Genomic DNA, 15,024 nt, shown 5'->3' on the forward strand with positions numbered 1-15,024 from the left:
CCATGTCCTGGCTATTGTAAATAGAGCTGCAATGAACATTTTGGTACAAGACTCTTTTTGAATTATGGTTTTCTCAGGGTATATGCCCAGTAGTGGGATTGCTGGGTCATATGGTAGTTCTATTTGTAGTTTTTTAAGGACCTCCATACTGTTCTCCATAGTGGCTGTATCAATTTACATTCCCACCAACAGTGCAAGAGTCTTCCCTTTTCTCCACACCCTCTCCAGCATTTATTGTTTCTAGATTTTTTGATGGTGGCCATTCTGACCGGTGTCCATCAACAGATGAATGGATAAAGAAGATGTGGCACATATATACAATAGAATATTACTCTGCCATAAAAAGAAACGAAATTGAGTTATTTGTAGTGAGGGGGATGGACCTGGAGTCTGTCATACAGAGTGAAGTAAGTCAGAAGGAGAAAAACAAATACCATATGCTAACACATATATATGGAATTGAAGAAAAAAAATGTCATGAAGAACCTAGGGGGAGGATGGGAATAAAACACAGACCTACTAGAGCATGGACTTGGGGATATGGGGAGGGGGAAGGGTAAGCTGTGACGAAGTGAGAGAGTGGCATGGACATATATACACTACCAAACGTAGGGTGGATAGCTAGTGGGAAGCAGCTGTATGGCACAGGGAGATAAGCTAGGTGGTTTGTGACCACCTGGAGGGGTGGGATAGGGAGGGTAGGAGGGAGGGAGATGCAAAGGGGAAGAGATATGGGAACATATTATAACTGATTCACTTTGTTGTAAAGCAGAAACACACCATTGTAAAGCAGTTATACTCCAATAAAGATGTTTTTAAAAAAAAGGTGACATTTGAAGCAGAGGTAGGAACTTGCTGGTGGGGGTGGGGTGAGGCTGGGGAGGAAGAGAAGGGCAGCACCGCAGCACTGTACAGTCTTAGCCATGGGCATGTGAAGTCACACAGCCCTTGTGGGAAGGACAAAGAGTCCCAGTAGGGTAGAATCATCCTACGTAGGGAAGTGTGGGGAGCAGCCAAAATGGAAGGCAGGGGTCAGGATGGGAAGGAAAGGCCTTGTCAACCAGGTTAGGTTTGAACTTCATAGCAATGGAGTTGGGGAGACTGAAGGATTTTAAGCTTTTAAGTGACATGAGCAGTAGAGCAGTAAAGAGTATGGCTGAAGCCCGGATAAGAGATGATAAGGGTGTGGCAGTGGCAGCAGAGATGTTGAGGAGACAGACCTGAAAGCTATTCCAGGAGACCAAATTTATGGGACTTGGTGATTGATTAGATGTGAAGGGTAAAGTAGAAGGAGAATTTAAAGTTTTAGCTCTTCTGATGCCTGGAGAGTATCGTATGTAGGGAGTTAACATATTATTTTTTTTTCCTGATTAATAAGTATTACACGTTCTTTAGAAAATATAGGAAAGCATAAAGAAGAAAAAAAAATCAGCTCTTAGCGCACAGAGATAACCACTGCTGATATTTTGAGTGCCCATCCTATCATTCTTCTAAAATAGAGCCTAAGGATTCTATTTCCACAAGGAATTCAGAGTCTCATGAACAACATTAATATATTGAACCCAAATGTTAAGTTTTGACTATACTGTGAGCTGAGTCAATTTTTTTAAAAAAATCAAGTGAATTAGGTACATGAGTGGGAACTTCCGAAGAAAGAATTTCTTCCCTGGAAACTAAATAAGGGGCAGTGATTACACGCAGGACATGCCCTCATTTGTACCACATTCTCAGAGGTGACCTGCCCAGTCACTGAGGGACATTTCCAGGTTCCGTTTCATTAATTCATGTTCAATTCATTCAATGTGCTGATCCCTGCAGGAAGGCAGCTCTGCAGCGATCACCTCCCGTGTCCAAATGTTTGGAGTGCTAATTATTTTTGCCCACTTGAACCTAGAGCTTGTGTGAACCTGTGCACATAAACTAAGTAAGAGAAACACTTTCTGAGGCCCAGGAGCTGTGAATCAAAAACACATTATTTGAGACGCTTCCAGATAGAGAAAATGGGAGGGAAGTTTAAAAAAAAAAGCAAAAGAAAAGGATATTTTTATGTTGAGAGGAGCGGTGAGCAGAGTCTGGAAGATTCAGAAGACGTCTGCCTGAAAAGAAGCTCGAAGAATAGAAAAGCTAAAGAGCAGAGAAGGGGAGTCAACGATGGACAAATGTAGCCACTGCGGCGGGCCGTCCTAGCGAAGGTAGCCTGCAGGCCAGGTAGCAGGCGGAGGTGCTGCACCTGGGGGCGAGCTCCCGGCTCCCGGACGGAACCCGTCCTCCTGACCTTCCCGGGGACCTTCCCTCGTCACGCCCGCCCCCGCCCCAGTCCTCGCCTGCCCTCAGCGGTGCTCAGAGGGTAGGCGGGTCCGCTTCCACTCTGAGGCTCTGGATTGAAAAGTCACCGAGAGTTAAGCATGATTTACAACAGGGAAGAGAAAAATCAATACCTCCGGAGAGGTTTGGGGAGGAGGGGGGAGGGTTACTTGAGCGAAACGTTTGGCAGAGGGTGGGAGAATCTGCCTTGGGCTTTTCCCACCAAACCCACAACGCGACCCCCACTTCTTCACGAGGATCTGCCATCACCAACCCCGGCTCTCTCCCCAACTCCGTCGCCCGCCTCGTGGTGTGCGTCTTCTATTGCAAACGTCAGGTGGTCTAGGTTTGCCCTGGGTTAAGGAGCTCGACGTGCTTTTCAGCTCCGGTTTTTAGGTGCAGGGGGTTTCGCACGGCCCTGGGGGTGGCGGGGAGTAGGCTTTGGCTGGGACCATTTCACACGGCCAGGCTTTCCCTGACTCAGCTACTGGCCAGGGTAAAGAGAACGGCACAGGGGGTCGCTCACAGGAAAGGAGCAGTGCAACCTGAGCAAACATTGCTAGTTTTGAACGCTCACCGCGAACGGGCTTCAAGGGCAGGTCTCACATCCTCCCGGTTCCGTCCGCGGAACTCGGCAGACTCGCCCTGCCGGCCGAAGCGCGGAGCCGGGAAACCCAGCTGCGCCGGGCCGGCAGCTGCTGCCCGCCGGAGTTTGGACACTGGGCTCTCAGGCCGACTCTCCCGGAGTTGGGTCGCGCGCTCCGGACCAATGAGCGCGCCCCGCACCAATGAGCGCGCCCCGCGGAGGGCTCGGCTCCCCCACGCGCGCGCTGATTGGTCCCGCTGCCGGCTAGGCCGGGCGGGCCAGCAGCGGCTGCGGGAGGCGGAGAGTGCCCGGCGCGAGTGGGAGTGGCGCGCGCCCCCCGCTGCCCTGTTCCTCCCCGCCGCGTTCCCTCCTTCTTTCCCTGCCTCGTTCGCTCGCTCGCTCCCTCCTCGCACTCCCCGGCTCCGGCCGCCCGCTGGCGGGGCTCCGCATTGCACACTCCGGGGGCGCCGCAGTGTTCGTGGGATGGAGCAGTGGGCTGCCGCTGGCGGCCGGAATCCGCGTGCAGCCCGGGTGAGTAGAGGCGGGCTTCCCGGGAGAGCACAAAAGGAAACGGGGCTCCTGCCAGCGGCCCGAGCTTATGCGGGGCCTGGGCCAACCACGGAGTGGGCTGACTCCCTGGAACTACCGAGTGCTAGGACAGTCTCCCCCCACCCACCCCGCCCCTGGCCAGCAGAGCTGGTGTCCTCGCTTCTGCATCCCGCTCCGGTGTTTTGCCCCTGAGTGGGCAGTCCGCACTGCGCGCAGCCTGGGCAGGTCCGGAGGGGCGTGTGTGCGCGTGTGTAGTGCTGGTGCTCTGGGGGTGGAATGGAAATGTCAGGAGCTGCCAAGTTCACCGCTGGAGGAATCTTTCCCAAGAGTAATTCATCACCTTCCCAGGGCCAAGCGTGCGTCTACCAGGAACTCCAGCCGGAGGGAGAACCGGGGAGGCGGAGTGGCAGCGCCCCACATGTTGCTGCGGGGCGGGCGGGGGGTGGCGGTGGGCGGCGGCCGTGGCCCGGCTGCGCCCACCCAGAACCGCTGCGGTGGGGCGGTGAGCTGGGGCTCTTCCAGCCGTCGTGCTAACGCGCAAGGCCCTCCGACCGCCCACTATGGGGGTTCGGCGAGGTGGCGTTCACCCACTGAGCCAGAGCTTAGCCTGGGCTTCACTTGGCGACCCGCTTTTCATTGATTACATTTGGCTAAACATTCTCTTTTAGCCTAAAGCTCTCTATTGGTCGGTCTATCTGACTCGCTCTGACCCCCGCCGCGATCTCACCAGCTCCACTACCCCAACCCCTGTCTCGACCCTACTCCTCACAGTGAGGTTCAAAACTTGATGTTTGAACATGATTGTATCCGGTGTGGTCCCTGGCATCTCAAGTGTCACAATCATTTACCATTTCCTAGGGGACTCCAAGGACTTGTTGTAATTGGGGGGGGGGGGGGGCGGGACATTGAGGAGGGAGCAACTCTTCGGTAGGGAATTAGTTGGTAGAATAGCGTTGACCTCCCAGAGCATATGACAAAAAGAATGTTAAGCTTCTCCCTCCGGAAACTCACCCAAGGTGTGACCTCCAAAATTCAGTTTTCTTTGTGGGAGGCTAGGGAGTTTAGATTCTCCAGGGGGAAGGTTATTTCTTGTTAAATTGACTTACAGTGACATATGCTCTGTTCTGCTCTTCTCTGGCCAGCCATTGCAGATGCTTTGATATTATTAGGGCAGTTCCCTTAAATCCATTACATTTTCTTACTCGAAGTAGCTCTTTAAAATTTTAGATCTGCACCCTATTTGTCTAGAAGACGTTAATGGTTACTGTATATGTGCTCATATGTACCAAGTTTGCAAAAGATATTTGTGCAATCGTCCATGAAATGGCTTAATACACATTTATGGTAAACCCATTTAAATGTAAAACATCTGTCTGTTTTCAATTTTAGTTTCCTCCTTGACCAAAGGTACCAGACTGAAACAGGACTTAAAAGAGGCTTCCTTGTTTAAAAAGAGGTTTTACAGAACTCTAGTCCTGAGGGCAAACAGTAAGCTTTCGAGCCTGTACGCACACAAAGGCTGTTAAAAATTGTGAATTAGTTTTTGGGGGTTAAAAATATCAGAAATGCTTCCAGACCAAAAAGGGTAGCTACAATGCATAGGTCTACATTTTGAAGCTGTTGACAGTCTTTATAAGATGAATGTTTATAGCACAGAATGCATGAACGGGACTGATTATAGCAAATAATGCCAGGTAAAATCCATACTTTGCATCATATGTACAGTTTACATGGCACATTGAGATCTACTGTTAAAGTATCTGTGAGGAAGTCACCCTGATTTTATAGGTGGAACAACTGAGGCTCTCAGAGGTTGAGTGACTATTCCAAGGTGAATAGCAGAGTTCAAGTCAAGTTTTTTTCCCAAGTTCTTCCCTCCCTTGCTCCCTCCCTTTCTTCATGCTGGGCTTCCTTCTTTCCTAGTTCTAATTTCTGTACCTCTTTTTACTATTCAGCACATAGCTTCCAGACCATTATATACCATTCCCAAAAGGCTTTGCTCTCTGCAAAGTACCACATAGCTCCCTGTAAGGTGAGGGCTGATAAACATTTAAGGAGACAGCTAATAATGGATTTTAAGGAACTATCCTTTTCCAAGGGGCATATTATTTTTAATAATGAGTTGTTAAATATACAAGTAATCAAAACCCTAAAGAATGATGGCCTTATGGTAGTGCTTCAGAAAAATCAAGTGACTAGTAGTGGCATAGATGTTTGAGAAATATGTAAGTCTCCCACTCTATAAGCAGAAACTCCTCATAAGTTCAACAGACAATTACAGTGAAGCCCTAATAAATGATTATTTCATTAGTGTCATTTGAATTTTAAAAAGAATTGACAAAACAGATTACTTAAATAAACCCAGAGCCACTCTGGAAAAAAAACCCAACTCACTCATCAAAAGTCCTGAAATCCTCGTTAACTAGTTTACAAATGCAACAGAAGACATTGATTAAAGAGAAATCATGTTTTCACTTGCACATCTAGCAATAAGGGGCTTACAGCTATCTGCCTATCTGATTATTTATTAAAAACCCATCATTTGCACATCTTTTCTTGGAAAACTATTGCTCATGATCTTTATGACATTGCATAATATTTTTTAAGATGAGTAGAATTAATTTTGTTTGGATTAATGTAGGTAGAAATATTTGAAGGGTCAGTTTGTTAAATTAAGCCCCTGAAGGGTGACAGATCCCAAGCGCTAAAAATGAGATGGCCAAAAATGAATGTGGAAAAATTCTTGCAATGGAGTCCCAAAATAATAATGAAAGACTCGTACATACTGTGAAAGGAGAATTGTGGAATACTTGGCTTACATTGTACCAAACAGATACTCAGAGATAAAAAGAGAACACAGTATAAATGAATTCTTTGCTTCTGCTTTTGCTGAGTAATATTCTTATACCCAGGCTTTCTCAGGCAATAAACACACTGGAGGTAATAGATCAAGAGATGGCAAGTGCTCAGGATATTCCAGACCCAATCAACAGACTAGATACTAAATCACCAAGACAGCCATCACACAAGCGTGTTGAACCTTAGTGTGTAAATGACAGCTCTCTGGGGCATTGTCTGGCAGCCTTGCGGGGCTTTTGTCAGGGGAGGAGTTTCAGGGGGGACCCTGCAGCCATCAGGCCAGATCCATGTCCCTATAGATCAGTATTCAACGTGAACACAGATTACAGTAGTACAACTTATTTTGGAGAAAGGGGGAATAATGTATTAGAATTTAAGGAGGAAATATATTTGTGGCTAAAGTGTTGCCCAAAATATGATATTTTAAAACTTTCAGAAAACCTGACTGGATTTCAAATCCTGGTTCCTCCCTATTCGTTAATTTTTTTTTTTTTTTTTTTTTTTTTTTGACCAAGAAACACGAAACAGAGAGTGGAGATAGACACTTCTCTGAGTGGACAAATAAGCTCTTCTAGGAACTAGTTTGGGGATGGTTGTATTTAAACTTTTATAAATGTCTGTAGATGGTATGTAGTTCTTATGGGTAAGTGAAAACTACACTGATAAAGTTGAACCATAGGAATAGCTAAAAAGACAGCCTAAATGGGAAGAAAAATAATAGAAGATTAAAGTCAAAATGGAAGATTGGAGATAAGTGTATTTGGGAAAAGCAATCTCAAGCACATTTATAGGAGAAGGTTTTGGATTCCATTCCCATCAGAGGTCAATAGAGCTGGATAATATTCTCTCAGCTTTCTTAAAAAAAAAAAGTGTGTCCACCAAGTTAAAGTTAATGTTAAGAAAAGGATATAAAATTCTGTATTAGTGTGATACCATTAAAAGTGTGTAGTTGAGTTAATTTGTATAAATCCTCTTTACGTACTGTTCATCTATTATAGAAGGAAATGCATCAATACATTAATAGTGACTATCTCTGGGTATTATGGGATTGCAAATGCTTTCATTATCTTCCTTCAGTATTTTCCAAATTTTCTTCAATGAACATGTATTGCTCTTAGAAGAAAAAGTATTATGAAAATAATACATAGTGTTGTAACCTCAGATTTCAAAGTCTTACTGTAACAAAGGCTTATTTGATTATCATTTCTATGTCTTCTGTAAATCTGCATTTGAAAAATTTGCCTGTTTTTTCCCCCTGAATTCCCTATATATGAAAGGCAGCATGTTTAAATAATTTTTTTTTGTATTTGGTACTAGGGAAAAGTGTGGCTGAATATGAACGCTGTGCTTTCCTTAGTTAGTGAGAACTGGGATATCAAAAGGCATTCTGTTTTTGCTATAACTATCAGGATATGAAGAATCAAGTTAATGGAAGCTGGCATGTCTTGTAACAACTCCGTAGACAAAGCTTCCAGGATCCCATAAGGGATGTGCCCAGTTTCCAGAGCCACTGCCCTCAGAGAAGCCCCAAGTATGATGTCCCCATCAGATAATTTTAGTTTTCTCTCAGTCTACCAATTAGGGGGAGGGGTCATAGTTATAACTGGTGGCTAGCTACCGTAACTAGTAGCCTAATTGACATTTTTACCCTTATGAGGTTGCTACAAAGGAAGAGCTATACAGATACTGGGAGTCAAATTCTCATGCACACAGTTACAAATACAGTGAACTTGTATTATTTTTCCTGAAAATAAAAAAACTAGAACTAGAACACACCTGTTGATATTTGAAAGCAAGGGGGTTCAGACAGGAAGTAATAAGCTCAAAGACTATGTAATACCCTTATCTCCTGTCCTGCATTCCACTTGCTCATCCTTACTCTCTCTTTTGCCAAGAGGGGCTGCAGGCTAAAATTAAAAATAGATTCCACAAAACATTCAGGTGTATGCATGAATGATTACCACATCATGGATTGTTCGGCAAAACAGAAGTATTGGGCGTGAAATCTTCATCTTTTTGTAGACATTTTAGAAGCCATAGATATAAGAATTCTTAAAGCCAAGATTCTCCTATCTCTGACATTAAAAAAAAAAATCATGATTGTTACTTGAGTTATCAAAACAAGTATCTCTAAGCATTCTAAATGATTAACTAACCATACAGTTAATGTGTTTGGGTGGTAGGATTTTGGATAAACATTTTCAAAAATGTATTTCTTAATATTTTTATGTCCTAAAAAGCAGGATAAGTAAAGATTGCATTATTCTCATCCCATTTCCCCCCTTTTCAAAAAGTACCAAATTGTATATAAACTAGCAAATGTACACATTATTTGTTTCCATCAAGACATCTAGAAATACTAGTTTCTTTATGCCATTAAAGCAATTTAGATAATATATACACACTTGCACTTTTAATAATAGCATTTATTACTCTACTTTTTATTTGTATGGCTTTTCATCTGCAGGACTCTACCTGCTTATGAGGGATTATGCGAATCTTCCATTGGCAGAGAGGGCAGTGTAGAGCAATGTTAGAGGCCTGGGATTTCCCATGTTGTAATTCTGGCCCTGCCAGTTGCCAACTGTGTGACCTTAGGCAAGTTATTTAGTTTCCTCCAGTTTAACTGGTGACCATTAACTAGCTGACTGACCTTTAGCAAGTTAGGCACCCAGTGTCTGGACTTCATCTGCTTCAACTATAAAATCAAGGGGTTGCACTAATTAAACTTTAAATTCCTAGGTGAGGAGGAACCAACATATATTTTTTGACATTTAAAACTACCCAATACACTATTGTAAAACAGTTATACTCCAATAAAGATGTTAAAAAAAAAACTACCCAATAATGCTTATCTAATAAAATAGTTTTGAGCAACTAGAAGTGTGGCATAATGTTGGTATTTAGAACAAACTAAGTTAACAAGACAGAGTTCTTGGAGATCTATAATAAAAAATTTAAAATATCTCGCATATCTCCCTGGAATTTGTTCTTTTCTTGCTATGTAGATCTTTCCTGTTCTTTTGACTTGATTATCCATGAGGAATACATTTAATTTCTTAGAACTTTTTATCTTGAAGATAAAAAAGTTGACTTTCAAGTGTTCTAAAAATGTTAACTCTTAAAAATACTGACTTTAATAGAAGTAGTATTCTGAATTTATGTAAGGTCTTTCTGTATAAGATCAAAGGAATGGTATTAGAAGTACATGGTTTTTCTTTTATGTATAACTTCATAGAAGGATTTTCCTTTATGGAATTTTTAAAATTGATATTCCCAGTCACCCAACTAAATGAATGCACAGAAACTTTTGTAGCAATTCTGACTTGTTCTTGGTCAGATGTGTCCTTAGTCAGGAGTGTCCTTTTATCCAGTATTTCCCAATTGACAATTCTTTTTAAACCTTCAAGGCCTAATTCAAATGCAGTCTCCCCAAAGAAGCCTTTTCTCCTCATTTACATCAGTGTAAATTTTCCTCTTTTATGTATACCTGTATTTTGTACTAACTTACTGTTTTTTACATTCTAGCTTATTTACATCATATCTTATTTCTCTTGAATGCTGGCATGAGTATATTGTCTTGCACAGAGTAAACCTTCAAAGAATATGTTGAATAGACTTACTACTTTCATAGAGAAAAGGCTGTAAAGGTTGTGGGTGGGCTGGGGGGTAGGGGAGGGGAGGGGGATCACAGAAGATTGATTTAGATGGAAGGAATAGGTTTGGGTTTTGTAGTTTATGATAATTGCCATCTAAGTTTAGTCTCTGGATGTCCACCAAGAACAAATAAATATCACAAGCTGTGACTGTTCTCCTCAGAGACACTTTGCTGCTTTTGTTTCCTAGGAATACCCTCTAGATATTGAGGGTCTTTACTGAATAGACTCTAAGTCATCAATCACCGTGACCTAGGACTTGGGCAAGTTAGATGTGCCATCTTCCCACCTGGAAATTAAAAGCTGGCTGTTTCACACTTTCATACTAAGCTGTACTGTGCTTTTTAGAAGTATATAGATAATTTCTGTTAAACAGAAAACAACAGAAAGGTTCAAGGAAGAAAATAATCATTTCTCTTCCCATCACCCAGATTTAATTATTCGTATGTAATTTCTTACTACCTTCGTAGCATTCTTTTTCTCTAGGTTACATGGTGGCTACCTAGCTATATGTATATAGCATATGTTCAATGTGTTTGATCTTTATCCTTAATAGAATAAAATAGAAGACAATATGTCAAACTTGCCATATATAGGTAAAGATATACAGAGTCCTTCTTGGCTGTTGAAAACTCTTTGCATGAGTTTTCAACACACAGTTCGGGCTGATGCTTTTTAAACAGAGAGCTAGACAAGGCTAGATCTGTTTAGTCTCTAATAGCCAGGATTCTTCTTCCTGTTCCATTGTCATAGGTTAGAATCACAGCCAGCTGACTTAAAATGTTGTTTTGGGGGCACCAGGTGAGATGTGGCTGGATCAGCATTAACTCCACCCAGTTCTGAGAAATAACTCAGAGTTCATTTTCTACTGTTGCCAATAGTGTTATTCTTTGGTAGAGCCAAACCAGGCAAGTAAAAATCAACAGGATGCAAGAGATATTTTTCCCATCAAAGCTATTCAGAGGCTCAACTTTCTAAATGAAAGGCAATACATATCATATAATGGAATAGCAATTTAAAGAGAGGTACTGTTTGTAATGGTACTTTCTTCTCAGCTTGGGAACTATGTCAGAGAGACCTTTGCTAGAAGGGGTAATTTTCAGCTAGGCCAAGCAAATTCAAGAAATGTTGAATGCTGTAGCACCTAGAAGACATTGCAGGCAAGTGGGTAAACTCATTTCCTACAGTTTCTGGGAGGTTTTGACATTGCAGGAGGGTTTCACATCTCTCCTGAAAGAGTGTCCTGAATAAGGTTGAATATGGGAAATGGAAAGAAGAAAAAGAGTACAGAAAAGAAGGAGCTGGAGGACTTACAATAAAGAAAGGATCACCTGCTTTATAACCGATTGAAGAAAACTTTCCAGTCCTATCTGATTCCGATCTTATCTGGGGAAGCCCTAAAATATACAGAAATAAATTTGAGGAGAGCCACAAAGCTCTGTCTGCCTTAAGTTATCTGCTGTGTTCCTGCTGCAGCCTCCATTAGGGCCACTTGGGTGCTGAGTCATAGTCTCAACTGTGGAGTCTAAAAGATTACTGTTAAAAGGATTTCCTCAGGGGAAGCACGTGCTGGCTGATGAATGAATCCAAGCTGGTTAACAGCTGCGTATTGGTCAAGTAGGCAAGTAAAAGTTGAGGGAATCTAAGTCTCCAAGGGGACCGAGACAGAGACCCAGAAGAGGCAACGATTTTGTGGTGAGGTATAGGTGGAAACGAAAGATGCTGGGATCTCTGCTTATTTCCCACTTTTAATCTAAACTCTCATCGGGCTATTTGCTGAATTATCAACCACCAATTCCTTACCGGATTTTGGCCAAGCCAGTTAACTTCTTTGAATGTCTGTTTCCTCATTTGTAAAATGACTGTACACGATCAGCACTTCTAGAGCAGGATCTGCAGGAAGAAACACTGGTTCCTTGGGATGCTGAGGGAAATAAAAGTACAATGGTCAAAAGTGTTTGGGAAAGAATGGCTTAAATGCTTTTCAATTGCAAAACTTTTCAGAACTTTTAGTAAGTGAATGATCATTCTAAATACCTGAAAGGTGGTATACTCTTCGTGAAAACCAAACCTGTTTGACAATGGAACCCATTTTGAAGGTGCATCTTTTGGGTCAGTGTTCTGTGCAACACCAAATATTGGACTAGCTTTGTCTGAGGTCCTGCTGGGTTTTAAATTCTGTGAATCTACAGTTACATAGTGTGTCTCTCTTCCTGTTTCTTTTCTAGCTAGCCCCTTGCCTCTTATCTTGAAGAGTTTTTATGTTGTATAAAACTTTTGATCAAAAATGTACTCTGGGGCTTCCCTGGTGGCACAGCGGTTGAGAATCTGCCTGCCAATGCAGGGGACACCGGTTCGAGCCCTGGTCTGGGAAGATCCCACATGCCGCGGAGCAACTGGGCCCGTGAGCCATGGCCGCTGAGCCTGCCCGTGTGGAGCCTGTGCTCCGCAGCAAGAGAGGCCGCGATAGTGAGAGGCCCGCGCACCACGATGAAGAGTGGCCCCCGCTCGGCACAATTAGAGAAAGCCCTCGCACGAAGCAAAGACCCAACACAGCCAAAAATAAATAAATTAATTAATTAATTATTTTAAAAATGTACTCTGTTAGAAAATCCCTGCATCTACTTTAAGAAGACACTGAGAGAGCGCAAACTTGCAAGCTATGCACTTTCCCTTAACTTCTGTATTTTAGACTACATAAAGTCACAGAGAGTCCAAACACAAATAATGAATTCCCCCAATACACACATGCACACACCCTAACAAAAATATTGAAACGTTTATTAATAGAGAGGGGATAATATTTCATAAAGGAACAATTTATAAAAGACTGGTCCTTCTGACAGAGGCATTTCTGAGCAAAGCAGTGCAATTAATCACAGAGCTGTAGCATAAATATGAAAAGATGAATACGGATCGTGTACAAAATGTGCACTGTTCTTCCCTTCATCTTCAGGATTACAGAAGACGTTTATCACACATCGCCTCACCAACACCAATCTTGGGTTTTTTATTTGGTTCCTGCCAGATTCACCCTTTGCTGGACGAGGAGCTAGTAAAAGTGGGAGTGTTTTGAGGAGGCAGTGGCAGCAGTTCCGGGCACAGCGTGGCTGGGTCTGGATTGTGCCGCCTCCTGCTGAGATAGCGCCCCTTTCAGAGGTTGTTGGGGATTGGCGGGAAACAGGGCGTAACTCTGGGTTAGAAAGAGAGAATAAGTATTCACAAAGCCTATTTTTCATATTGTCATCATTGTACTTTGTGAATTCTCTGCAGTTAGAATAATCTAAATCTCTACAGGTAACCTATAGTAGACAACTTTCAGTGGGCTATGAGTTCAGTTTTCTTGATATGTTTTTAAAGAGATAATTTTTTAGAATATGTTAGGATACAAAAGCCAAAATATGATAATAATTTCCCTTTTACAATTAAATTAAATTTACATGTTACACTATTTCTAAAGTTTGGTCGTCTATCCTCCACCCTTATTTAAAATTTTTAAGAATCTTTGTCAAATGTTCTGTTATTTGAATTCAAGCTTATCTCTGATGAAACATCAATATTCCTATTTAGTTTTTCTTGTTAGAAAAGTTGGAATTAGTTGTACTCATTTAATTATATTTTTATACTCTAAATTGAGTTTTGAAATTTGGTGAACTATTTTTTTCCCAAGTGATAATATACATATTATCATATTGGCTTGATTCGTAAGACTTTCCTCACCTCCTTGCACTGTCTCCACAAGGATTCCAAGCTGCGCTGTGCCTAGATTTTTTAATTCAGCTTTCTCATTTTTAGAGGCTGCCTTTTCTCTTCCCTTAAACATACGAACAGAGCTTTTAGTTCATTGCGCATTGCAAGCTCTGACACAGACTAGATGCTCAGCAGATATCTGATGAGCAGACATTCTCCCTATTCCATCAGTGTTTGCTGAATAAATGAACAGATTAGTTAACGAGCAGTGCTTCCTGTTAATTGTCACCACTGTCATTCCAATAATGTAACCATTACCTACCATACAAGGCTGTTTTTCTTAACAATTAAAAGTAAATTTTTTATAACCCACCAACATGATGCTAATTAGTGTTTAATGTTCATTTTCCTGCTTCGAAAGATACTCAGATAAAAGAATTCTACTCAGAAAGTTTTGCACAGATTTCACAAAACCGAACAGATGTAGTTGGCTCTGTACCACAGAAGCTCAATGAACTTTGGAGGAGACCCGAGTCTTCTCACATAGGAATGAGATGCTCTCTGTGGGACTGAACCCAAGTGCCTTAAAACCACTAAGTAGGGTTTGTTTTGGAGTGTTACAGCATTCCCCCTTTGGAATGTTCAGTCAGTTTAGGGATGCTGATTTCCATAAAGCTTTCAGCATAAACTTCATCTTATGTGAAAAAGGATTTGGTTTGCATTTGGTCTGTACTTGATTGTTGATGCTCTATAGGCTGTACTCTGGATGTGTAGAAAGATTGTCTTCCTAGCCATTTCTTAGACTTCTTGACTAGTAAGTCTCCTTCGTTAAAGATTAGTTGTTTGAAAAAGGAAACAGACTCACAGATATAGAGAACAAACAAATAGTGGTTATCAGTGGGGAGAGGGAGTGGGGGAGGGGAAAGACAGGGGTAGGGGATTGAGGTACAAACTATTATGTATAAAATAAATAAGCTACAAGGTTATGTTGCTCAACACAGGGACTATAGCTAGTATTTTATAATAACTATAAATTCAGTATAACCTTTAAAAATTGTGAATCACTATGTTGTACACCTGTACCATATAATTATTGTACATCAGCTATAGCTCAATAAAGAAAAGAGATGATATCCTTCTCTTTTGAAACAGGAGGGGGGAAGTCTCCTCCTTTCTCTGTTGCTTTCCTCCAATATCCATAATTTCCTACCAATTTGTCTGGGGCTTTACCAGCATCACCGCTTGGCAAAGTGAAGTTGATTTATGAAAAGCACTTGCTTATATTAATAATCAAGCTAATGACAAAACTCAAATGACTTGTTTTGGGGCTTGGCATTGAAGTTGATTTTATTTGCTGTAATCTACCTAACAAATGACAGT

At 42.0% G+C, this 15,024-nt stretch overlaps 1 protein-coding gene across 4 annotated transcripts in view; it reads left to right on the plus strand.

The window, feature by feature from the left end:
* The first annotated feature begins 3,197 nt into the window (after positions 1–3,197).
* The window catches only part of LYPD6 (LY6/PLAUR domain containing 6), a 110,504-nt gene continuing 98,677 nt past the window's right edge, over positions 3,198–15,024 (plus strand). For all 4 annotated transcript variants that reach the window (XM_067027508.1, XM_067027510.1, XM_067027509.1 and 1 more), the window contains exon 1: positions 3,198–3,421. The gene's annotated coding sequence lies outside the window, so the exon portion shown is untranslated. The remainder of the gene's footprint in view (positions 3,422–15,024) is intronic.

The sequence above is a fragment of the Kogia breviceps genome, chromosome 2 (genome assembly GCF_026419965.1).
Source record: "Kogia breviceps isolate mKogBre1 chromosome 2, mKogBre1 haplotype 1, whole genome shotgun sequence".
Taxonomy (NCBI): Eukaryota; Metazoa; Chordata; class Mammalia; order Artiodactyla; family Physeteridae; genus Kogia; species Kogia breviceps.